At 41.8% G+C, this 26,783-nt stretch overlaps 1 long non-coding RNA gene across 1 annotated transcript; it reads left to right on the top strand.

The window, feature by feature from the left end:
- The first annotated feature begins 842 nt into the window (after window positions 1-842).
- On the top strand, window positions 843-26,783 carry LOC122876435. The gene is made up of 3 exons (XR_006378070.1): window positions 843-958; window positions 1,132-1,239; window positions 26,619-26,783. It is a non-coding gene; the product is annotated as an uncharacterized LOC122876435 (long non-coding RNA).

Here is a 26,783-nt window from a genome sequence, read left to right as displayed (position 1 = left end):
TCTCTGGCTGTATAGAATTTAATACATCTGATTAAAAAGTGGCCGCAGTGTTCTGTGACAGATTCACCTTGTGTGTTTATGTGAGCAGTCATGTGTGTGCACTGGTCTTTAGATGTATTGTTTAAAATGTGACGACCCCATCCACTTTCTGTGTATAGAGGGCTGAATACTGTCAATGGACCTGCAGTAAATCAGGATCCTTTGATTAGAAATTAATAAGCCCCTCGTTAGCGTAAGATGAAAGTGAGAGCTGGATAGGTCAAAGTGATGAAAGGACCTTTGCAGTACTGACTAAAGTGAAGTGATCTCTACATTTGATGTACACATAGTGTATCAAAGCTATCAGCCCTTCCCCCTATTATTTCTGACATGAAGAAAGAATTACATATGATGTTTTAATAATGCATGAAAGCTTAAAAGTGGTAGCATATCTACCACCACCCAATCCTACATTGACCCCCAACATCTGTGTAGCTATTTTACAAACACATAACATGTGTATAAAATAATATGTATTTTACAGGATGATCACACAAATTAGGCAACAGAGAAAACTCATCTAACCTCCAATGTCAGGGTAATAGTCATGCTGTGTTGCTGTTGTAGTGTTTACTTTTGTACAAATTTGAACATGTAATGCACGTTTGTAAAAAGATGGAGTAATATTTTCAGAGGGCCAAGATATTTTTAAAGGGTTGTTTATGTCAGTAGCATCTCTTGGTGTTTGAATATCTTTTTCTGTGTTGCTGCAGAGTGAACGTGGGATCATGGGAAACTTGCCCCAATCAGCCCACAGAGGATGTCTGCTCCACAAACAGACATGAACCATTTTGAGGGTAATGCACATACACACCTAAGCACACACAGCATCAGGCCGTTAAATTGCTTTCTTGTTGTTTTCCAGCGTAAAGCTTCAGGGAGAGAATGCTAAATTGAGGCAGGAATTGGAGAAGCTTAGGTAAGTCTCCAACAACAAGCGTGGGCTTTGTTCCTACAGTATCATCGCTGTGCCTTTAGCCAGCTGCTGTGTGTTTGGAAACATCAAATTTGATTAGATTAGAGCAGAGGAGAGGAGATCTACTTACTCTGCCTGTTCTGCTGCAAGTCTCCTAAACAATAATCTGCTCTCAGGTGCCTGTACAAGCTGCAAGTAAACGAGTAAACGAGGGGCCTGAGGAGAAATATGAGGAGGCAAGGCATAACCTGTTCCAAGCCCAGCTGATACAGCTTAAGAGACAGGTACACACACACATACACACACACACAAAAGACCAATTGCCTCAACTAGCCAAATAGTTCTCTCTTTCTGAAGTTTTAGCTCTTACAGTATATGTGTTGCAGTGTGGCTAGTCCTCACATCTTTAAGTAGCTTTAGGTTTTTGATTAGGTTTGTGTTTAAGATGAATGGTTTTACGGGGAGTTATGTGCTAGAAATATTTCTTGGCCGAGTGCAGTGACTTTGAGTCTTTTCATCACAGTGAGGAGATTCCAGGAAGTCACTGTCCCAGCACACAACTACTCCTAAAACCATAGATTGAAGTTTTTCCATTTCTTTTTTTTAACCTTTGGACAGATCCAGGGTAGCTGTTTACTCTTGTTTCATTTACTCTTGTCTTTATGCTAAGCTAAGCTAACCATCTCTTTGCTCCAACTCCAAGGAGTCATATCAATCTTCTCTTCTAACTCTCAGGAAGAAAGCAAATAAGGGTATTTCCCAAAATGACAAACTCTTCCTTTAAGGTTACGTACTGTATGTAGTGATGAGGAATAAGGAACCGATTCGGTCAATGGAGTGTCCTCACAAAAATATCTGTGTTTGTGTGTGTGTGTTTGTGATCGCACGTCTATGTGCATGTGTGTATGTGCATGTATGAGTGATGTAACATAGACCCTAGCCAGATAATGACATGCCACAGTGATAGAGAATGCTGCTAACTAACAGCAGTTCTCAGATGATCCTCTCCATCACAAACACACGCACACACACTAACACTGACACACACACACACAAACCCTCGCTTGTCAGACCGTTGTAATGGGATCACTGAGGGATTGGTCCTGCATCAGTCACAGCGCAGGTGCAAATGTGTACTCACACACAAAGGTACAACCACCCCCACACACAGTCACACACACATCATTTAGAGGCTGAACATGGCTGTGTATCACTGGAACAGGAAAGCTGCTCTTTATCTCAGAGGTTGCCGTTGTTCAGGCCATCAGATAGCAGCTACATCTTGTGTGCGCGTGCACATGTGTGTGTATATGTGAGTTTGAATGTGTGCACATTTGAGTTTATCTGTGTGTCCAGTTTAATAGCATTAACTCCTGCAAGCGTGAAATGAGACGGTCTCCCCCTATCTGTCTTTAAGAGCAGGGCTGAGAGAGCAGTGTGGCTGAAATGAACTGATGGATCATGCAGGCTTCCAGTCAGATGAGCCTGTTAGCTCTAATAGAAACTGTGCTGGTCTTAGTAGAGACATCTCACAATGAACCACAAAAAAGCACTACATATTGTACCTGCTATATTTATGTCTTTAATTGAATTGGTCAGGTGACTTGATGTGATTTGCTTGCATATTAGGGAACGCTTCCCTCAGCTCATTTCAAAATCTTTAGGCCACTGCTTTAGTCTTTGGGAAAATGACACTAGTAGTCACCAGGGAGTCAGCTAATCAAATGGATGTCAGCACAGACAGTTTTATTGTATTTTCCTATTACAGCTAGTGTAAATCAATATGTATTAGGCTTCAGATTGCTGAAAGGAAGGCATTTTGTGTGAAGTTGTTTTGCATTTGTAGAAAATATAAACACAAGCTTGTTAGATTCCATAAATTCAAACGAATTCTGGGAAAATCTTTTGGATGTCCTGACAGCCGTCTTGGCTGGCAATCAATGAGATTACTTCATAAAACCCTGAACATGTTGTCTAAGCCTCGCCTGCAGGTCAGTGGGCATGGTAACTGTGATAACTGCCAGAGATAGCAGATATCAGACTATCACACAAAATCTGAAAAACAGATGTTTTTTTTCCTGTCTGGTAGTTTTGAATCTCACTTGTTGTGTCCAAATCCCTCTTCTAGTTCTGCATGAGCTGTTGCCTTGGCAGAAGTGAAATAACACACACACACAATTTACACACAAGCATCAAGACTGTGCATCACAGTAATCACATCGCAAGGGATGCCGGGTAATTTGGTTAAAGATGTCAGGAACGTAAATCACCTCCAATCAGTCCTGCTCTCTCACTGGTCAGTCCTCCCACCTCCAGAAGAACGTCACTGGTCACTCGTCCACTCAGCTGTCTCTGTAGGTCTCATACTGTTCAGCTGTTGCTCACCAGGACACATCAGGTATGAGCTCCGTTATGAAAATCAAAACAGAAATGACATAACTTGACATGACTGACACATTACTTTCCAACTTGACGTTTTTACATTAGTTTGTACAGATTAAACAAACGAGACATAACTTGTTAAATAGTGAGCTTTAGAGGTGCTTGTAGGTGGATTTTGTTACCTAGCTGTTTCCCCCCTGTTTCTTTGTCTTTGTGCTAAACTAAGTTAACCGGCTGCTGGCTGTAGCAGACTTAATGTACTGTAATAAGAGTGGTATCATCTATCTCTGGACAAGAAAATGAATAAGCATATTTCTCAAAATGTTGAACTCTTCTCAAAAACTTGTCCTCTCCTTAGAAGGTGGCTGACTCATTGCCTGCCTAGCAGTTTTGCAGAGCAGTCAGGGAAACCTACATGACAATAAATACTGTCTAATTAAGTGTTTGAAATTCAATGTGCATGTTAGCTATGGTTAAATTGCTGTGTCACTTTACCCAGTCTATGATGTAGATATTTATTCAATTTCAAATACATTTCCAGCAGTTCGTCTTACTTAGATGCAAAGATTGAATCAAAAATTAAAATTAATTGTACTCTGCTGTATGTTTCACATTATAAAACTCAGGTGGTGGAAAAGTTTCAACCCCCTGACAGTGGTTTTACTGGAGCATATATTTTGGTCTCTGCTATGTAGTGGAATGGTGGGAGAAAGCTTGTCACCTGCGCTTGCACACACACACGCTTATATACACACATACTTTAGATGTTCAGGGCTTTGATTTTCTTCAATCTGCACTACAGGGTAGACAGCTAGAGATCTTCAAACAATACCTGGATAACACTCTGACAACCTCACTGCATATCTAGTGCTAATGATTACTTGTTAAGCACAATACACACACACGCACGCACACACACACACACACACACACACACAGGCCTGAGCTAAGACTTAATGATTTTGTGAACGCTGCATATCTCAGAGCATTTTTCATTTGCTCTCTCTCCCCTCAGGCAAGGACCTTCATCCCACCACTGACCATTGACTGGGACGATACACAGCATTAATAAATTAAATGAGTGCTTGTAGAGAGAAGACACACACACACACACACACACACACACACACACGCACACATACAAGTAGACATATGTATGACATTCCCAAGTCTGAGAATGACGAGAACATAAAACTGTGGCAGTGAGTGTTTGCTTTCGTGGATGTAGGCAGCGGAGGTGATGGACAGTGAAAGGTGCATACAAATGAACAGCCACCCACGGGGAAAATCATCCCACCTTGGATGTTTACTGTACAGGGACTGCTCTGTGTGAGACTGCGGTTCTCAGTAAATATTCCTGGTATGTGTGTATGTGGTGGTGTACATGCCCGGGAGGGGGTGCTACATGGAGTGGTAGAAATGCAGCGAAAGAAGAGCTGCTGTGTGTGTGTGTGTGTGTGTGTGTGTGTGTGTGTGTGTGCCCTGTCCAGGTGGATGTATTCTAGGTCAGGCTGTTTGTCAGGGCTGAGACCAGATCGATGTGGTTCTAATCTAAGGCAGTATGATGTGATTGATTACCTCATATTCTGAGGCCCTGCACATAGACCTCCACCGGGTGTGATGGACACACACACACACACACACACACACACACACACACACACACACACACACATAAACACATAAAGACACACACACACACACTATGGTCAGTTCACCCAAGCAAAATAATAGATTGGGATGAAATAAAATAAGAGCAGATTGGTTTTGATGGGCACAAGGCTGGACAGTTTATCCAAGAGGGTCAGGAAAGATGATGGAAGCAGAAAATGTTCATTGATACTATCTTTCATGTGTGAGTAGTCGATGTGTGTGTGGGTTTTTTTTCTTCTGAAACTGGTTGTCCTTAGCTGCATTAACTGTGCTATTTTTTGTCAGTCTCACTCCGCTGGATGTCTGCATGTGTGTTAATGTAAATGTGAGAGTGCACAATGCTGACAAGATGTTTGTTATCGTAAAGCCGTGGAACACTGACAGATGAGAAAACGGTTCTGTCTGAGCAGCTGGAGGAGTGTGTTAAATGAGCAGAGCTGCTTGCCCCCACAGCGTGTCAGGGTGGTTGCATAATTTTCCATGTTTGAAATGTTAATGACACCTGTAGGCTATGTTATAGTGAATCTACTCATAAGTGAATGAAATTAGATGTGTGCATGTAATTGTGGGTATTTCTGTAAGTTACTAGATTTTCTTTGTGTGTGTGTGTTCTTGTTTATTTGCTCTATCTGCGTGTGTGTTTTCAGCGCGTGTCTCTGTATTTGTGTGTGTTGGGCTTCAGCCTCTTCTCATTGACATGCATGGTGTCAGGAACCTTGTTTGAACTACTGGTAACGGGCTTTGCAGTGTGTTTGCCTGCTGGGCTGTACTGCCCTGTCTCTTCTGAGAACTAAGGTGTTGTTTGAAAAGTCACTGTGCCTCCTCCTCTGAGTCCTCCTCATTTTCATTGAGGATTGAAGCCCTCATATTTTCTCCACTTGAAGTAAATGCAAACTTTAATTATTAACTTGTTGGTACCAAATTTCTACTTCTAAAAAGCACTAAGCAATATTCTTATGCACATTAAAGTAGGTCTGCAATGGCCTACAGGCATTTAGGTCTATGGAGTCTGCTTAGTGTCACACGTTCAGAATAAGTGCTTCAATAGTTGCAATAATTTGACATTTTGGGAAGTACGCTTATTTGCTTTCTTGCCGAGAGTTAAATGAGAAGATTGATACCACACTTATATCTGTCTGTTGTGAGGTTGTGGGGCCTGTTATTAGGCTATAGACCGCTGCCAGGTAGCTTAGTTTAGCTTAGCATAAAGACTGGAAACAGGGGGGAAACAGATAGCATAGCTCTGTCCAAAAGGTAACAAAATCTGCCATTTGTTTAATCCGTACAATCCGCAACTTGTCGTTTGTAGACAAGTGTACAACGGTTTTACGGAGGGTTATGTGTGGGACTATTTCTTTGCAGGGGCAGTGACTCCTTGGCAACCAACGGATGCTCCAAGAAATACTCCTAGACATAACCCCTTGCAATTTGTCTTTTTTACACTTTAATTTGTGTACAGATTAAACAAACGAGATACAACATGTTAATAAGTGAACTTCGGAAGTGACAGTAGGTGGATTTTGTTCCCTTTGGACAGAAGCTACCTGTTAGCAGATGTTATGCTAAGCTAACTGTCTCCTGGCTCCAGCTTCATATTGAACGGAGTATCGATTTTCTTATCAAACTCTTGACAAGAAAGCGAATAAGCGCATTTCATGTTAATAACCTGTAAAAAGAAGGCCAGTTTGCATTTGTCTTACTTGTGATTGTGTTCAGGTGAGCACAGTCCAAGGCCTCACTATTCCCTCTATATTATCTCTACAAAATGTCAAACACTTTGATGTGTGTTAGAGTCTGATGGCGATCATCAGCCTCCAGTATGTGGTCAGCTGGGTTTTGGTCTGTTCCTTATTAGCCAAAGATTTAATAAAATGCTCTTAGCTGCATCAAATTCAAGATTGCATGTTTGACACCTTTCATCTTTCCTCATAGAACAATGTGGAGTCTTTTCTGTGATTGTTTTTAAATTTAAATATATGCTGGACCTCAAACACAGCACTGAAAGAATCTGATCACAGCTCAGGTTCAGGTCCAACTTCTGAAGTGGACTGTGAGTGCCTCTTGGCCTAAATATATATCTCTCTGTCTGCCCTGTAGCTGTACAGACCTGCTCCCTCTCAGCCTCACAGGACCACACTCACCACATGCAAACACACAAGTGAACACAGATAAGGCCACTCTGCTGGATTTATCACAGCTAGTTTCACTCGCCAAATGTGTGAACCACTCCCTGTCTGTCCCCCACTTTCTCTGTGTGTGACTCCCCCTTCCCTCCCTTTGGACCTGCCTCCATGGCTCCATATTGTCGTTTTATCTCTCTCCCATTTCTCCCCATCCCATCCGTCACTCTGCCTCCATTGCACCATGGGAGGAGGAGGATGGTCCTTCATGTTGTGCCCAGGTTTGCTTCTCTGAAGTAACTGTGTGTATGTGTGTGTCTGTGCGCTTGCATGAGGGCATGAAAGAGAGAAAGGGAGCATCTGAAAACACCATTACAGAGCAGGTGTCCTTCCATCTGTGCTGATCACAGTTAACTTTTTCCTATCTCTCTGAGTCTGTCTCTTTCTGTCACACACATGAGAAAAAAAAGGAAAAAGGGGTATAAAGCAGAGAGGGATGGTGTTGAAGAATAGGAAGAAAAAGGAAAAGCCAGAAGGAGGGACAGGCTGGGAGGCAGAGAGATAAGGGACAAGAAAAAGACGAAAATGGATGCTACAGAGAGAGAAATAACCAGTGTTTACAGGGACTTCGATGAAAAGGAACAACAAAGAGGTGTTATGTGGAAGTAGAAATTAATATTTGAATAAAGAAATGGGGTGTAAATATTAAGAGAAAGGGGGAGGCTAGGAGAATAGAAATGTGGCAGAGCCATTGGTTAGGTCACCGCTGCTGATATTCATACAATTTTATGCAGTGTTTGATGTGAGTGTGTGTGTGCATCTCAGGAGAGCCAGAGGAGCCTATATAGTTCAGGCTCACCATTAAAACATGTCTGAGGGCTCCAGGAGGCAGCTGAGCCTCTCCCAGGGGAGAAAAGCTCACTGCCTGGACGGGTTCTATGAATGTTTATGTGGACGTATGGATGGATGAATGTCAGGTGGACGGACTGATGTATAGATAGAGATGTCTACCTGTAAATTGATGGAGAAACTGGCTGTTTACTTAATATTATGCTTCAAAAAAGATGTTAGTTGAGTTCCCTGTAGTCAGTAATTCTCATAATAGTTTTTCAGCCCTGTCAGAATATCTGTCATTCACAATGCTGCAATTCCAGAACCAAACAACAATGTTCACTGTGGCAGCACAGTCACATGATCCATAACTCAGCATTGAAATGGCAGACCATGTTTTGTGGTGATAAGTGGTCCTTGCTGAGTTGTTTTTGCATTGCACTTCCTAGAGATCAATACATTTTGTTATCAAAAATGCTGCAGTGAGTTTTTTCTCATTTTCAGTTTCTTTATGTTTGGAATGTCAGGATTTTTCTTTGTCAGTCATGTTGGTCATCAGTAATTATACTAAATACCCATTTCTCCCTATATTTATTCCAGAAAACTGCTGTTGCTGCTGATGCTGCCATAATCACTCATTGAATCTCTTTTTTTTTCAAAGATCTACCTGTCTAAGAATAGCAGGTACAATAGAGTGATACAATAATTGGCAAACAGACCTAAAATTAGTACTTTTTTTATAGTTTTAGATTGTAGATCTGGTTTTAGAAGTAGATAAACAGAGAAGCATTAGGGCTTTAGCGAAGAGGCTTACATATTGCATTTCAACCACTTCTCCCACATCTTTCCTTTATTACTCATGTATTTTGGATCAGTGACATCAATACAACCGATATCTGTTTTCCTGATTATGTGCGTGGGGATGAAGGTCCTTCTTGCCTGCTCTGTCCAACAGCCACATGACCTGCTTTTTCCATTATTCATGCACACCCACACACATCACATTGCTCTTCCTAATCTGTTATAAAATATGACCAAGACTATTGTATTGGCACTAATAATGTTTGTAAGACATATTTACGTTTTTCACTTCCACCTCCTCTTATTTGACATTTGTGTCTGTGTTGTCAGATATATGTATCTCCTCTGATTTACTGATTTCAGCTGAGGCACTTAAAGGCTTCCTGAGCATTTGAAACAAAACAGTCAGCTGGAGCTCTGGCTGCCTTTCACGAACAAGTTCAAAATATAATGTTCAACTTGATGTCGTAACTTTTATTTTGTTGAAGATGTCTGATAAATGCTTTGATTAGTGGGCATGTTTACGTCTTTTAAATGTAGGTGAGGTTATGCCGGACTGTGAGCAGGCCTTCCAGCTGGTTTAGGAGATAGAGGGAGGAGTAGTAGGTTACAATGACACACTTTCCTCCCCAACAATGACAGCCAGGCACTTGACCCACTTTTTTGCCCTTCTGTAAAAGAGTGCAAAAGTCTCTCCTACAACCACCAATCCAGACACTGTTCCTGTAACCTCAGAGCATCATGGTACTACACGTGCAGCTCTCCTCAGAATCGTGTCTGACATCTCAAGACTCCCAGCAGCACCGGGTCACCCAGAGGCCAGCCAATCAGAGGGCTTGTAGTAAAGTCCTCGCCAGACCCCCCTGGCAGAACCAAGCAGCATAACAGTGTATTATCTTAATCAGACAGACATCTGGAGAGGGTGAGTCTGGAGCTCCTACATTCATCCGTCCTGCCTCTGTGGTTTTATGAATGATGTAAATATCTGTTATGGTTGCTCCTTATGTTTAACACAACACCTTATTTGATCAGAATTGTCACATGCTCAAGGGAGCAAAGGGGGAAATAAGAGTGAAGTCTCAATGTCTCTGTCTTTCTCCGTCAGAGGTGATTTAAGGAAACAAGCAGCACTTAGAAGCTATAAGCTCTGGAGTCAGACGCCTGGATGTATCAGCTCAACCATGCATGTGCGTTATGTGTATTTGTGTGTGTGTGTCTGTGTGTATGATTGAGTGCATAATTCTGTGTGATGTACTGTAGCAGGCACCTGCTGGTGCACTTTTATGGGACTGACCTCACAGACACACTCTCGCTGCGCTCCAGACGCAGGTTTAGTGCACTCAGTATGTTGGTAGTAGTGAGATGGAAAAATGGTCCACGCAGCCCGAAGCAGAACAGTTTTATTTGCCTCCGTTGTGCAAACAGGTTCCCTCATTCACTGTTACAGACACTAGTTCTTCTATTTTGGTGATTAAAAAGGCGGTGAGGTGCCTTTGAGATGATATTTGTTTAAATTGTGTTGTTATTTGAAGGATTTCTTGAAAGAACACACCACCAATTTAGCATTGCACTCCTATAAATTGTCAGATGCATGATGGACAGTTTTTTTTAAAAAAAGGAAAAAAATCAATGCAGCAGAACCAGAGATTTTCTTCCACTCATTCTTCTTCCTTGTCAAAATTCCTAATGCAACTTGACTGCTGACAGTTCGGTCGGAGATTCAGGTGTGTCATGCTCATAGCGGCTTATGTAGCCTCGAGACACTAGCCTCAAGCAGAGATGAGGAGTGGGTTACAAAGGTCTGGTAAGCTCACTTCTTTCTAACTCCACACCCCCAGATTTGTTTCATTTTCAAACTCAGTCTTCAGACCCAACTGCTGAAGACCCAACATCATTTGAGGCAATTATCAGATTTCACACAGCTCTATCTGGAACCACAAAAAGCTTTATACAACTTTGTTTCACACATGCAGTAGTACTCCCCTGTAAAAAGACTTTAATGTGTAAAATCGGTTCCCCTTGAATGAAAGTTGCATTAGGACGTTATTTGGCCTTATTGGTGTTTGACAGTAATTGTACATTTGCTTGCATTTACCAGTGTTTTCATATGTGGAGAAACATTTGTCACGAACATATGCCCTGCAGCAACCACTTGGGACCAATCACTGCAATTAAAAATTCCATTTTGGGGGAGAAAAAATTAATTGCTGTAATCTAATGGGAATTTAATTAATTACACAGTTTTATTACAGCAGCTCAAAAAGGGACAAGATAAGCTTTGAAATAAGCAAAACATTTTTGAAATGCTGCATCATTCCTCCATGTTGCATAAAAAATAGGGCCAGTAGTTTTCTAATTAGTGCACAGGTAGCAACATGCATCAGTCCCCACTGCTCTATCAGTGTGGGTGCAATTAACACATTCAGTCTTCAGTCTTGTTTTATTAGTTTTATAGTATTTTTCATTGCATTTGCATATTAAGATGCATTGGGTTTGTACAACATTGTGTAATTGTTTGTTTTATCTCTATTTGTAAGCCTTCCCAAAGGCTAATAGAGCCAATTTGGTGTCAGTTTCCTTTTCAAATGTCAGTCAGTCAGACTGTCTCTCAGTGAATCAGAGAGACAACGGCGACATGTTTTTCCTGCTCTGCTTTCATACTGAGATGTGGCAGCTGGAACATTACACTGTCCTCGTTTAGCCCATCTGCCTCCCTGAGCCTCCTCTTTACTCCTTCAGTCCTCTCCTATCACCTCGATCTTTTCTCCAACCCCAGTTTACATCCTCTTCTTTCCCTTCCTCTCCTCAAATTCTCCCCCTGTCTGCTTCCCTTTCTTCCCCTGCCTCTCTCCTCTTCCCCTGGTTGTCTGGGACTCTTTCAGTCCCTTACATCGCTGTCTTCCATCTGACAGCCTCAGAATGGAAACAAAAGAGAGGGAAGAAGATGGAGGGAGAGAGATAAAACAGCAAAAAGCCAAATGAAGTCATACTTTCAGCCTCACTGCTTTTTTCCATACTCTTCCTTACTTTGCTGTCCTCTCTTTTGCTTAATGTTTGAAAGAGCTTTTATTCCACAAATTCTCTGCGCTCTCATGAATAACACATGAGCATCAGTGGCAAACTCTCTCCCTTTTGCTTTATACCCACCCCATTCTGCTCTCTCTAAAACACACACACACACACACACACACACACACACACACACACATGCTCTTACATACACTTCACTCACAGATGGCCTGGTCCAGGTCATTTCCTCTGTGGATAACTGGATTTACCAGTCTGTTGTGTTCTGTTGCTCTGACAGATCTGTTTATGGGCAGAAAAAGGCAAAAACACAACCAGCTAATTAACTGTACAGTGTGTGTGTGTGTGTGTGTGTGTGTGTGTTTGTGTGTGTGTATAAATCCTTGAGGACCTTTACGTCTGCAGCAGCAGAACCCCTACTGATGAGCACACTGCCCTATAGTTCAGTAATAGTGGTAGTAGTTAATAGCATATCAACCACCTTGTGACAGTATAATGTTTAGTTAATGTGTTTAGCAGATTATTCCATTATGGCCCTCTGTGTTTTGCAGAGAAAGCATAATGGTGTTATTTCTCATTTCTGTCACTGTGTGTGGTTTCCATTTTTTCTTGCTTTATGTGCACATCATCCATGCACGTTATATTACTCCGCAGAAAAAGCTATGTCCCCATCACATCTGATAGAGTTTCCAGTGAAACTGCTAGTGCTACTGCTAATGGTCAAAATGTTTCTGAAAAGTAAATGTGCTACATGCCTTGGAGCTGAACGAATAAAGTTCCCCAGCAGGATGCTTGTATCCATAAAACACCTTTTGAAGCTAGAAGGGAGCTATTTGGCTGTGGTGGTTGTATACTCATGTCATTTTCTGTAGTGTTTTTTAGGCTAGAAAGTGGGGTTTCTTGTCATTTAAACACCTGACGATTACATTGTAGTGTTTCTTTCCAAAATTTTTAATTACACACAACAAAAGCATACTTTTTTTCTACAGTACACACATACTCATGGAAGCTACCTGTTTGTGTTTAGATTTAGTTTTTAGCAGGTGTGTGTTTCTGTATATGTGTGTGTGTCTGTGTGGTAGATCCAGGTCTGCCTATGGAAGTTAGTGTTGCACGGAAATAACCAAGTTGGCCAATTAACTGTGCGTGAAGTCATCAGCCCACACAGCCCCATTGCAATTTCAATGCCCCCACACTTCAAAATGAACACACACAGGTGCACGCACACACATGCACACACATACACGTCTCCAAACTAAACAAACCATTAAAGTTAACTATCCTTCCCCAGGGTGTCGTCTGTTGGGAGGTGCCGAAACATAACATATTTCATGTTTTTTGACTTAAGCTGTCAGTCAGTTGCCAGCTTTACTGTAAGCTGCACCATTCCAGTCTGAGATCATGGATCGACTGACAGGCAGGGAGACACAAAGACAGACAGGCCTGCGCTGCAGGAGATTTTCTCTTTTAGCTGTAATTAGAGGGGGGGACACCTAGTTATCACAGCTCTGTTTCCTTTGTTATTCGCCTGACATGGCTCAATGGATACTCAAAAAATGACCCGTCCTTTTCGGGGATGGTATTTGTGTTGGTGGATATGTTGTGTGCCAGGTGGGGACAGGACTAGTTGAATTCTGGTTCATTACTATTTGTCCTCTGAACACCTGCTTAAACACACACACACACACACACACACACACTCACATGTAGTGGTGGATGAATTCCCAGTTCTATGTTTGAGCTGTATTACAAATGCATACAGTGTTTAGAGTGGCACAGAGCTCCTTTCATATGGAGATGCATCTGATGAGTCCAGGCTTCGACCTGCCACTGCCTATCTGGTACAGCATTGCACCCACAGCTGCCCCCTCTGTCTAATATATCTCTTATCCCTTCCTCTCTTCCTCCATCATTTGGCTCTTCCTCTCTGTGTCTGCTCCACATATTATAATAACCCTTAACAATATGCACTGCAGAGGAACTTCTATTAATAGTGATAACAGTGATGCTGTCCCAGTTGTTTGCCTTTGTTGGTAGCCTAGATACTAAATTAATGATTCTAAAATCAGGGACTGTGAATAGGACCGTATGCTAACGGACTGAAATGTAAATGCATGGAACAGAGAAAATGAGAAGAAAAGAGCTCAGATAACAGGGGCCACCGCGTTTTTCTAGTCTGCCAGCAGATAAATATGATGGAGATGAATGTCAGTGAGGCTCATTGTTTGGCTGCCATGGGAGCTGTAGGCAACTCATCATGTATGTCAGTGTCTGTGCGTGTATGGTTGTGTGTTAATTATATGCATGCTCTGAGCTCCAGTCTGATTGTCAGTCTGACGTGTGCTCACCTTTGTCTGAGGGAGAAGAAGGGAGGAAGGAGGGGAGAGGAGGAGCGCAGAAGGAGCACAGTGGGAGTGTGAGCTAGACAAGGATTTGGAAGAAGTTTAAGAGGATGCAGGAGGCTCTGATCAAGCTTTTATCAGAGATGTGTGTGTGTGTCAGACAGAACAAGGGGAAGAAGCCTTGCCATGACAATATATCCGTTGCTTAGCAGGTGCAGTCTGACCTGCCACACTCTCCCCCCACCTGCATCTCTATGTTTTTTTTATTCCATCTCTCCCCTCTGCCAAACAAAGACAGAGAAGTCTGTTTCTACTGATGTCACACTGAACAAAGACACAGGATGAAACACTCTTCCATTGTAGCATTGCCTTTTATGTACACACTACTTCAAAACAAATTTTTACTTCAGTGTCACCCCCATCACTAACTATCATTTTTACTGCCATATATTTATTCTATTTATATATATTCTTATGTAGGGCACTGTCGTAGTGTTTGTGCTACATTTTATGATATAACTAAGTCGGATTGTTTTAACAATGCAAGGTTGTGCTGGCTTCTTCTTGACATTTCTACCTAAAACAGCAACACCTAAACTAAACATATAGATAGTCGACACATATATTTGCCCTCCCACTTCCACCCCTCCCCACACACACAAGAACACACATAAACTCGTTTTAAGATCAGCCATTGATCTTCTCTTTCTCCCCCTGCCTCGGCAATTATCTCCCTAATTATTCAGAATCCATCTTCTGCTCAGTGTAGGCCCTCAACCAGGAAACTAGGAGTGTGTGTGTGTCTGTGTGTGTGTGTGTGTGTGTGTGTGTGTGTGTGTGTGCTTCTTCTGTCTGTGTTTGTGTCTAGGTTTGTGAGGATGTGTCGCAGGGTGGGACAGAAACTGTTTCCCTAATTGCTTAAAAAAGACAGGGAGCCTGCTCTTGCTGACATTTGCTTCCACCCTGCAAACAGCAGCCTGCAGTGTAAATCAGGCACCAGTGTATGCACAGGCCTCTCTGCTAGACACACACACACACGCACAGGAACACCACATGGACAATATGTCAGACCTGTCATATTTAGAGAGCCATTAAGGAAGAGTCAGCACCCCGGCTCTTATTAATGATGTCACTGTGGACAGTATGTCGTATTAATGATGTCACAGCAAGAAGTGAGTTACAGCAGCGGGCGTTCATCCGCTGTGTGTGTGTGTGTGTGTGTTGTAGAGTGGATGGAAGAGGGGGTGGAGCAGTGCTTCATTTGTAAAACAGTCCGACCTTGATGCCTGGGAATGAACGATGGGGGAAGGGAGGTGAGTCGGAGGAGGAGGAACGGAGAGGTGTAACATCTCTTTGTCATCACCCCTCTCCTGTGGTTTTCCACTCGGCCCTGACGCTCTGCTCTGCGGTACTTATAGTAGCACAACCTCGCTTTGTGTGCATGTGCAGGAGCTGCTGTCCTTTGCTTTCCATGTGCGGTGTGTGTGTGTGTGTATACAGGCTCAGACACCCGAACAACACTGGAACATTCCTCTTACCTGACTGGGATTACACCATGCAGTCATGCAGAGAGAGGGAAAGACAGAATAAAGAAAAGTGTGAGAGAGGAGAGTTTAATCAGTGCGTGTGAGTCTTTTTACTGGCTGCAATGTGGTGATGCTGCAAGTGCATCACATCAATAACAGCTGAGGCAGAAGAGCAAATATTCTAACTCTATTAAATGTTTTTAACCAGACACAAAAGTGGTTTCATTAGATATTCTGGACTCTAAAAGCTGATGTCAGAGCTTTACGTGAAGCTGATGTAAGTTCAGAGGAGTTTAGAGAGGACACAGGTCAGGTTACCATGTGAGTGTGTATGTGTGTGTGTGTGTGTGTGTTTGAGAGGTTATGTGCACATAGTTGCTGACTGCACTGTTTCATGCCACACCATGGGTTGGATTAGTGTGAACAAACACAATTTACAGTGATTTATGCCTTGACTCACAAGGACAAGGTTACTGAGAGAGCTCCCTTTTGTGGCTTTGTACAAGCTGGACAATAGATGTGTACACAATTTTTCTCTCTCTTTCTTTTTCTCCACTCCACATCTCACCTTGCTTCGGCTTTTTATTTTGCCACTTTTATAAAAATTCAATATCCTTCTTTTGGGAAAAAATGTTGCTGCTATGTGTGCGCATGTGTGTGAGAGTGAAGTGATGTTCTTCCTACTGTGTGTTCAGTGATTGCCTCGGAGTCTCACTGGGGCCCAGAACCCCTACTGGCAATAGTATTAGCATCTGGAAAACAGTGTGGGTGTGTGTGTCCTGCAGCCTCAGACTAATGATGTTTTTGACCTGCTCTTTGTCTTGAAACAAAGAGGTGCTTGTGGCCATGCTCTTCTCGGTCACACACATAATGCACACTTATTGAAGAGACAGCTCTGAGTGTGAGAGTGTGTAATATGTGTGTATGTGTTTTTGACAGCTGCGTCAACTCTTCATTGAGATGCATTGAAATTATTTGGGATGCTTGTGTCTGAAGCGGCTCTTCAAACAGCCCCAGCCCTTGTCAAATCACCCCTGCTCTAGTGTGTGTGTGTGCATGTGTGTGTGTGTGTGAGAGAGAGAGAGAGAGAGAGGGTGTGTATGTGTATGTGTATTAATTCATGAAACTAGTCCGGGGATGTAATCTCCATAAGTGATGACTTCAGAGTGCAGACACATTTTTAGGTAATTATCTCTATTGGTCAATGTGCCTTAGCACGCACACACACACACACACACACACACACACACACACAAACACACTCACAGACACACACATCCATGGGGGTGGGTATATGTGCTTCAATTATCACCAAAGTCACAGTGCGCTGTGCTCACACAAACCAGAGCTGGAAATATCACAGCAAACAGCTGTGGACAAACAGAAATGTGGACACACTTCCAGTCTCATTCACACATTTAGTGAGTGAACAGCCACAAACACACAAGCCTCATTACACACATGCATTTGCAGACGTATACACACACACACACACACACACACACACACACACACACCAGTAAAGTAAATAAGGTTATATGTAACGTCAGATATGACTTGCTTATCAGGCGTCAGGCAGTCCACAGACTCTCCACTCTGTCAAGGTGAAACAATATGAATAAAATCAAAATAAAGATTCTTGTTTCTGTAAAACAGTTGAACGAGCATTGTTAAACAAAAAAGCAAAAAAAAAAAAAAAACTAACGTTAGCAAGTGAATTTGTGAAATAGATAAAATAGTTTTGGTATAGCCGCTTCATGAACTTAGTGGTTAAATTTTAAAGGTGTGAAGACCAAAATCCTCCGTATGTGGTTACTCATGTGTCGCTTGTTATTACTGTCTATTGAGTCAGTCCCTTCAGGAATTTGTGACTGAATTACCCACAAATTCATCCAGTCTCTGTACTTTATGTGAGATTTCAATTTTTCACTTTTCAACAACAGTCAACCAGGAAGAAAGCTTACCAGTTTCACAGACTTGAATTTCCCAGAGCTTGTCTTCTCAGGCATACTTGCCCCCAGGGTATGTCAAGTTACTAAAATGCAGCCATTTATAATCTAATACCAATATAATTTTTACGGTTATCTTAAGATACAAATTGCTTTATTATGCTATATGGCCTGTAAACTGACTTGGTAATGATATATTGTTAATACTGATAAAATAGACACATACAGAACTGTGTATTAATTTCCTGCACTGGGAGACTTTTAGTGTCTATCTCCTTTCACCTGCCTTTGAAACAATAAGGCCTCATAAGTCTGACACCTTTCATATACTGATAAGGCAGAACTGGATGGGTCTGTTGCAGCTTCTGTTGAAGCTGATCCAAGGCAGCAATGGGGCACAGCTGAGATGTAATGAACCTGTAACACACTGAAATCATAACTTTTGATTGGAGTTGACCATGATGTTACGCTTTTCCTGTTGGATTCAGCAGTTTGAACTATAGGGAGAGCCCAGAGCACAGATCAAACTTGGAGTCACTGCTGTGCAGCTTGGTGTTGATAATGACTTGGGCATCATCCAAGGCTATTGTTTTGCAATATTTTGGTTTTATCTGTAGCTCCTAAACATTTTTTTACTGAATGATAGATCGTAGAATCAGTGATCATCTACACTCTATGAGGGAACTCTATGATGCATTTCACAGTTTGATCAACCTGCACAACTTGTCTGGCTTAATAGGCTAGAAAGCATCTTGCTTATTGAGCAGTACAGTATTCTTGTATCCTATTTCGTATATATTTCACTGTTTTAGACTGCCTGACTTTCAGTTCAGTTCACAAAGATTAGTAAAGTAATTTCAGTGTTTGCCTCACCAGCCAAGATTTCCTCTAGGCCAATCCCTTAAAACTGTTACACTGCTGCTGAAATGAGCTGAAGTCGACTATTTGATGGACTCCCCCTTGTGTTGTGAGTCCAAAGGCAGTTCTTCATCCACCCCCGTCTATCAGCACTGTTATTTGTCCATATTATTTTTGAAATAAAGCCAAGAGAACTCTGCAGGTTTCTTTTACCTTCATACTGAGATGAATTTATGCTTCAGAAAACTTCTATTTATTAAATGATGAAGAGTGTTGGGTGCTGGTTTGGTGCTACGGGGTGCAGGGGGTTCTAAAGCACATATAATCAGCCTCACACACACACACCCTGCACACTGCTGCGTACACTAGTGGGTAGCGAGGGTTATCTTCAGTCCCAGATGGGCGACTAGCTGCCAGACCCTAAAGAATACTATGTACTCTGTGTGTGTGTGTGTGTGTGTGTGTGTGAATGTGTGCATAGCTAAGTTTTCTTTTCCCTCCATCTCTCTCTCTCTCTTTCTCCCTCTCTCTGCTGGGGTTGACAGAGGACAGAATGTGTTGCTGAGCGCTGGACTTCAGCAACTGTGCGGAAATCTGTGTGTGTGTGTGTCTATATGTGTAGTCAGGGATAGCTATGGGAAAGGATTAAGACAGCTTTAGACAGGCTTTGTTTAATAAGCAGCACAACGGCTGCTCCGGATGGGAAACCACCCAACTCCAAACACGCACACACACACACACACATACAAAAACACCACAAACACACAGGAAAGATACCAATAGGCTAAAAAAGCTTGGACCCTTGGTTTTGTTACGGTGGAAGCTGGGTTGTGGTTAAGTGCGCTGTATTTGTGTGTGTGTGTGTGTGTGTGTGTGTGTGTGTGTGTCTGTTGAGGTTCTGTTCCAGGGATTGGGGTCCCTGGCTGTGGTAATGGGACCGATAGAGCTGAAAGCAAGGGATGAACCAGAGGATAAAGGATGGATAAAAGAAAGGATGGAACTGTGCACATTGCCCAAGGAGCTCTGCACTGATTGGCTAAGAGTGACTGCATGTGTGTGTACGCATGTGTGTGTGTGTATATGTGTGTGTGTGTGTGTGTGTGCGTGCATATATGTGTGTATGTATCCCTGCAGATGTGAACAGCTTAGTGATTTTCTCAGCGGACCAATTAGATGAAGGGAGTTTGGTCCCCATGTGTGAAAGCCTCCTCCTGGTAATAGGAGCTTGATTAGTGGGTGTATTAACTGTGTTTTAGCCTATGTGAATATGTGTGTGTGCATTTGTGTGTACCGACTTCTGTGTGTGTGTAAGATAAAGATTAAACTTGGCTTCCACTGATTTGTGCTTACTTGTATGTGGGTATATCAGTATGTCTGAGTCTAGTCAGTGAGGTGATGCTAATTCAGCTAAGGCAGCCCCAAAGAGGAAGAGCCGTAGCCCATCCCTCTACTTAATACATGCAAATGGGTTACTACTGTGCTCATCATAACAGAGATTTTACCATCAGAACATTGTTTCCCAACTAGGTCAGCAGGATCAGACAGGCAGAGATTTGGAGCTAAAGGCAACAGCGCTGTTATCCCACAAAGGCATGATGTTAGAACCAACAGCTCCAGTAATGCAGAGAGATGATGAAAGTGTGATAGGGGCGAGTGGGAAAGAGGAAAGGAGCAGAAGAGAACGATAAAGACGAAGAGGGCAAGAGGAGAGAGGTGAGGCCTGCTTCTGAGCACCACTCCTGGGAGCCTAAATGCATCCTCATCAGTAAATAGTGAATAATTCATCTAGTTACCATAGAGCACACTCACTCTCTCTCTCTCTGTCTCTCACACACACACACACATCTGCATGTGCACAACAAAAATCATATTCATGTCACAGACAGGCCATTTTTACAACAGACAGACAGCCCAGTCCAGTGTGGAGCTTTTGTTATTCACTAGCTTATGAACTCTGCGGGACCCTTCACTCTTTGACTGTCTGCACGTGTGTACGTGTGTACATGTGTGTATTTGTGGTTGTGTGTGTGTGTGTGTGTGTGTGTGTGTGTGTGTGCAGCATGTAGGAGTTTAATTTTTCTCCATCTGTAAGGGTGAAAAGGAGGACAGAGAAAAGAGGCATGCAATATTCCCCTAACTGTAACCCTGAGGCATGCACACACATACAAATTACACAAACACACATGTCTCACATATACATACACATACACAAACACACCTCTTGCATACACACTGTCATTCACACACAGACAGCAGAGAGGCGGCGTGAAAGGTGCGATTCCTTCCACGCTCACAGACCTTCCTTCCAGCTCAAACTCTTGACTTTAATTCATATTTGTCATGTATAATAACTGGATGTCTTAGCGGAGTACTGCTGCGTGCTGCAGAATAAAAGAACAATATTTTATTTCATTTCCATAACTCCAGCCTGTGAATTATCATTATGCTAATGTAGCCGAGGAGCCACCGCTGCTGTGCGCTAAGGTGCCAGCCTTGCTTTTTTATAAACTGAAAGGAAAACACAGTGAAACACAATAAGCAGCGGAATAATCAATGGTAAACTGTTTACAAAAGCGGCTTGCGTTGCCGTTCGCTCTCATTATTTGATCACAGCAGTATTTCACATTTAAAATGAAACCAAATATGAAGCAGAGGGCTGTGACATGGTAATGAGGTACAATAGGAGGAAATGGGTTTTGTCTCTGGGTGATTTCAGCCCTACATGTGTCTCTGCATGTGTGTGTGTGTTTTGTGAAATGACTGATGTGTCTGACCATAACCTCTGCCCCAGAATGCTATGGACACCTGTCTTCCCACACGAGATCCTCCAGAAACCTCCCAGTCAATGCAGGCCTGATTTATTAGACCCCAAGGGCTCTCTCTCCCTGTCTCTTGCTTTCTCTTTCTGTCTCATACGCTCCCTCTTTCTCTCTCTCAGTCTCTGACACACACACACACTCACAAACACAGACAATCCTCATCCTGAAGGGCCATAGAGAGAAAAAGAGAGAAATGGCTCCTGTCATTTTTCCTCTTTTAACTGGGGCTCTGCAGCGGTCTCTGTCACAGAGCCCCTCAGGGGAGGACATCAAACAAAGGAAAAACCTTTCACACTTTATTGTCTTTTACCACAGAGAGCTCATATCCCTTTTCTCACTCTCTCACTCTGTCTTCCTTTTTTTTTACACTCTCACATTTCTCCCATTCATCTTCTTTTCCGTTTTCCTCAGCCTTTGTACATCTCTTTCTATATCTATATTTTATAAAGTTTGACGTTTTGACAATGCCCTTTGAGTGTGCCAGCTTGTCAAAAATACAGAGAGGGCAAAGAGGGGAAAAAAGGGAGGGGAGTAGGAGAGACCACAGAGCCAAAGACAGACATTTTAAGTTGGAGAGGAGGGAGATGGACGGCTGTCTCGAATCTAAACAGCAGTCTGTCAGATCAGGGGGATGTTTGAAGAACTGAGGTGCCAGGCAGGAAGCCTCACCTGTACATAAAAACCACCAAAATTTCTACCAAATAGTACTTCAAGCATCACACAACAATAAAACATCAAACTATTCAAAGACACTCGAAGAATCACGTTGATGTTGTTCATGTTTGTCATATTTCTTTCTTTCCAAGGAGAAATTGGTTTCCAGATTGTCATGTATGCTCACCTAATAGACACACTTTCTTGCAAGGCCACAGGTGACCATGTGATTTACTCTACATACTCCCTTCTGAAATGCATGTGTTTATGTGCAGTTAATCCCAAACTGAAGCTGGTTCGCAGGAGCTGGACCTTCAGAGAAGTTCTTACTGTCCTGCAGAATATTTGCCAGTTTTTAAGTTTCTACACATGGGGCTATTTAAAGTATTTCAGTAAAATGAATATTTTACAGGGAACATTTTTGTTTTCAAGAACTCAAAACTGATCCTGTTGTGAATAAGGGGGGAGAGCAGTATTTAGCAAGTTACTTGACAAATGTAAATGTGTAATGACAAATGTATGTAATAAATTACTCGCCGCATATTGTCTTTTGAAAAAGTAATTGCATTACTTTACTAATTACTCAAAAGCAAAAGTAATTTGTTACATTACATTACTTTCATTAGTCAACCCAGTTCCATCAAAGGTGCAACAACAACAACAACTCTGAGTCATCCACAACCACAGGTCACAGCTTCTGTAACACATGTAGAAACAGAAAAAAGTCACTATGGTTTAACAGCCAGCCTACATTTTGGAGGTATTTACTGACCATTAAGATTTAGCCTTACGTTAGCCATGGCTACAACAGAAGTCCCATCCCCACAGTGAAATAGCGCTGTTCGCACACCCTCCAACTTTGAACAATGCAATTGATGTATTTCAAATTGTAATCCCATATACTACTTGTTACTGAAAAAACTGATCAAATTACAATTGCAACACTTTACTTAGTAATGTGGTTTTGCCAGTGAGTAGTTTATTATACATACTTTACTAACTCATATTTTTCACCATTCTGTTTTTTTTAAGTTTTGCTCATCTGTCAGAGAGGATGCTGTTTAGTTTTTTTATGTCATAACTGAATGCAAGACTCTAAAATCTGCAACACTGACAGTAATCAGCAACAACAGTTGGAGCTCCTCATCACACTCAGCTCCAACAACTGCTTTTCCCCCCAACTAGTGGTATAATTCACAACTGTTTTAGCAGTGATGCAAGTATTTTCATGAGGAAATAATACTAATAGTAATTTTGGTTTTGAACAGGAATACCACTGGATTTGAGTCTTCATAATTCACTCTGTAGGACAATCTAGTCTTATTTTATCCTGATTTCAGCTGCAGTGTCACAAACCTTTGGATTGATTTGGATTTTAAAGAAAACAAAAAGTTTCAGATAGATAGTTTCTGATATTTTGTTTCAAAACACAGACAGAATAGTAATAAAAATAGGGAGTATCTGGAAGTGACAACTCAAATAGAGCAGCTCATTAAACTATGCTAAGCTTAGTAAATCTTACATCATGATATTATCATATGGTCTTTGTGGCTTTGGAAAAGAAACGTATTCATGCTTTTATTAATAATATAAAATAACTGCCCTGTTCTAGGAGAATAAAATACTGTGAAACTACAATTTAAATAGAATTCCCTTGATGTTACTCCCAGCTATGCATTTTAGTGTTTTACTGTGTGTCTTTGTATGTGAGTGTGTAAATGCCAAATGCAAAGTTACAGAAAGACTAACACATGAGACACACAGTTGGTTGCGTTCTTACTGACTAGCTGATCACATAACACATACACTCACATACCAACCACATGAGCCCAAGGAGTAGTTATACATAGTATATCACACACACACACACACACACATACACATACACAAATAAACACAAACACATTCAGTAGGACCAGGGCAGAGGTCAAAACAAATGGCTTGGAGCGACCTTCATCTGAGGTAACTGTTTCCCTGTGGACTTCCTGCCCTTTTGCAGCCAGCAGAATTTCTCTGCGAGAAGACGCTCGCAGCGTCATTATTTTCATCTTCTGTGCAGGAGACAGAGTGCTTCAGGAAGCAAATAGCTTGACACAGCTGGTATCTTCTGATCTGAGTTGGGGGTAGGCTAATCAATACCATTGAGGGAGATCAATCCTGCTGTGTGTCTCTCAGTGGTTTTCACACTCTGTGTATGTATGTGTGTCATTTCCCAAGTGGTCATACTGTTGTAGCTGTTATAGGACCTAATGGGAGACCTCCTGATGACAGCTGTCAGGAGCTACAATCTGTCCAAACACTGGGTTTGGAACACAATCTGATTGGCTGTTGGAGACTGGACACATATAGTTTGTGTGTCTGTGTGAGCGTGCATTTGTGTGTTTTCTGTACTTGTGAGTTGTGCATATGTAAGTGTTGGGGAATGTGTCTATACACACATTTGTGTATGTGTGTATATCTGTGTGTGTGCATGTTTAAGAGTTGTACCCAGGTGCACTGCCTGAAGGTTGGTGGGGTGAGAGGAGGGTGTGTGTGTGTGTGTGTGTGTGCGTGTGCGTGTGTGTGTGTGTGAAGGGATGACAGGGTGTATCAGGAGGATTCTTCTCCCAAAATCCCAGAACACGAAATAAGGTCAAATTCAAAATATTGTGAGGGGGACAAAAGGAGGAAGAAAGAGAGCTGGAAGGTATTTTTATGTAAATTATGATCTTCCACTGAATTAGAAATGTAGAATTAAAACTGCAAATTTCAGTAAAGTTCTCTTAATAGCACAAAAACTGTACTGAGTTTTTGTTGATGTGATGGACATACATTGACAATAGCATTGCATAAAGACTCTTTGCATTGTGCGTTATTGGGGTAGCTCTGTCCTCAGGAAGAATATTTATTGTGTATTTACTTGGCGCAACACAAGTTTAGAAAATGCATCTGACTTGTATTTTATTTTTATTTGTTTTTATGGATCAGCAAGAGAGGGGCCCAGGAATTGACTGTCTACAGGGGCTGAAATGTTTGTCACTTACTGCGGTTTTTTGCACAGATGCAACGTGAATCAAATATTAAACAGTGTTTTTTCTGAATACAACTATAAAACCCTGTGTGTGGGTCTGACTCTTGCTAAACCTTGAATTTGTACAGAGCTACATATTTAGGCTTAAAGGAACATTTTGTAAACCCTTGCTTTCAAGACATGGCTCTGCTTTTGCTGATATGTATCTTTTTTTAATGATTTCAAAACAATTTCCATAAAATGTGCTCAACAATTGTATAAAAGCAGAACTAAAGAGAAAGTTAGAGAGGATAATGAGACACTATTTAAATGAGACAAAGTGAGTGCGACAGAGTAGGGAGACACCTGCGAGGCCGTTTACCTCCCCTTCTCCGTTATTCCGTTTAGCCCTCTGGTGATTGGGCGTGTGTGGGTGTGAATACGAGCTTGTAAAATAACAGGAGAGCAGCTCCACACACACACACACACACACACACACACACACACACACACACACACACACACACACACACACACACAAAACACATGCAGACACAATGGTGTCTGAATATTTCTCAACACTCAGGCCTTGAGGAAAGCAGGATATATCATGTGTGCAAATATTTGATTCGCAGCCCGAGGTTCCATCTGAATAAGCCATCAGTTGGATCTGTGTGTGACATGTGAACATGTATGGGTCTGTTTTTTCTTTGTGTCTTGTTTTATTTGTGCAGATACATGAACTGCAGCCCTAAGCTTATGTTTTTCACCGAGCTTGTCATAAAACATAGAAAAGATCCTCTTAAAATTTAGCAGCTTTTAAGAAACCTGAGGGAAACGAAAGGAGGGAGTGTGTGCTGTCAGTTAGCTTGTCATTTCAGCTGGAATAAATGATAACATTTAATAATACGTGGTGTGAAACAACATAAAAATATGCAAATTATGCCTGTTTTATAAAAAATACATGAAATAAAACTGAAGTTTCTTTGCTAAATCTGCTGTTGACCTAGCTGTTAAACTTTCATCTGGCCCATATTTTACTTCTTGATATAACGTGCATTACAAATCTATCTCAATTAATTAGTTCTTATTATCATATTGCACTAATGCTTCATGCTGATAAATGGTCAGTCATCAATGCTAATTTCTGTGGTCTTTTTTAAAATGAGAAAATCAGACATGAAAATTATCCCTGATGGATGATTTCTTTTGAACTTTGATCGTGGAACCATGTGCTGCTGTCATTAAACTGGGCTGCTCTGGGCTCATCTCTCATGACATAAACACCAAACAAGCATTTCAGTTCAAAATGTTATGACTTGGGGTCCCACACTGTCACTGCTGACCAGTTATTTGTGTAGATTTCATTCCTGTCTTTCCATATTCTGCTGCTGAACCAGTTTTTACTGTATCACAATGTATTTTTTATTATGCAAATATTAATTTTAAACATTTTGAGTGTTTTTTTTATCTCAAGAGGGAACATTGGCCTAGATTATACAACTACTTTCATTTCCACAGTTTTTTCAGGATATTTCTAACTCTAACAGCCAGACTGTTGTTAAATGAGTCTTGGACACTGCATCCCACCCTTCACCCGGCCTGGGTGGGCCTTTCAGCAGGGTGCCAAGCACGGTGTCTGTGGCCAGTGATGTGAATTGACATACTGTTTAAAAATGGATCTGTCTAAATTATTCAGTCTGTTATTTTAGTGTCAGCATTCGGCGGTGATATCTGGTTGTCACGGAAACATAGTCCCATGATCCCAAGCCCACAGCTGAGTCCCAGGAAGAAAAGAGAGAAAGAGATGCAGTGTACCAGCCTGATCATTTCCACAAGAAAATGAGGTGAGAGTAAACACTGTCACTCCAAGTCAA

This window comes from Siniperca chuatsi, linkage group LG5, assembly GCF_020085105.1.
Source record: "Siniperca chuatsi isolate FFG_IHB_CAS linkage group LG5, ASM2008510v1, whole genome shotgun sequence".
In the NCBI taxonomy this organism is placed as follows: domain Eukaryota; kingdom Metazoa; phylum Chordata; class Actinopteri; order Centrarchiformes; family Sinipercidae; genus Siniperca; species Siniperca chuatsi.
This window is presented reverse-complemented; position numbering and strand designations above follow the sequence as displayed.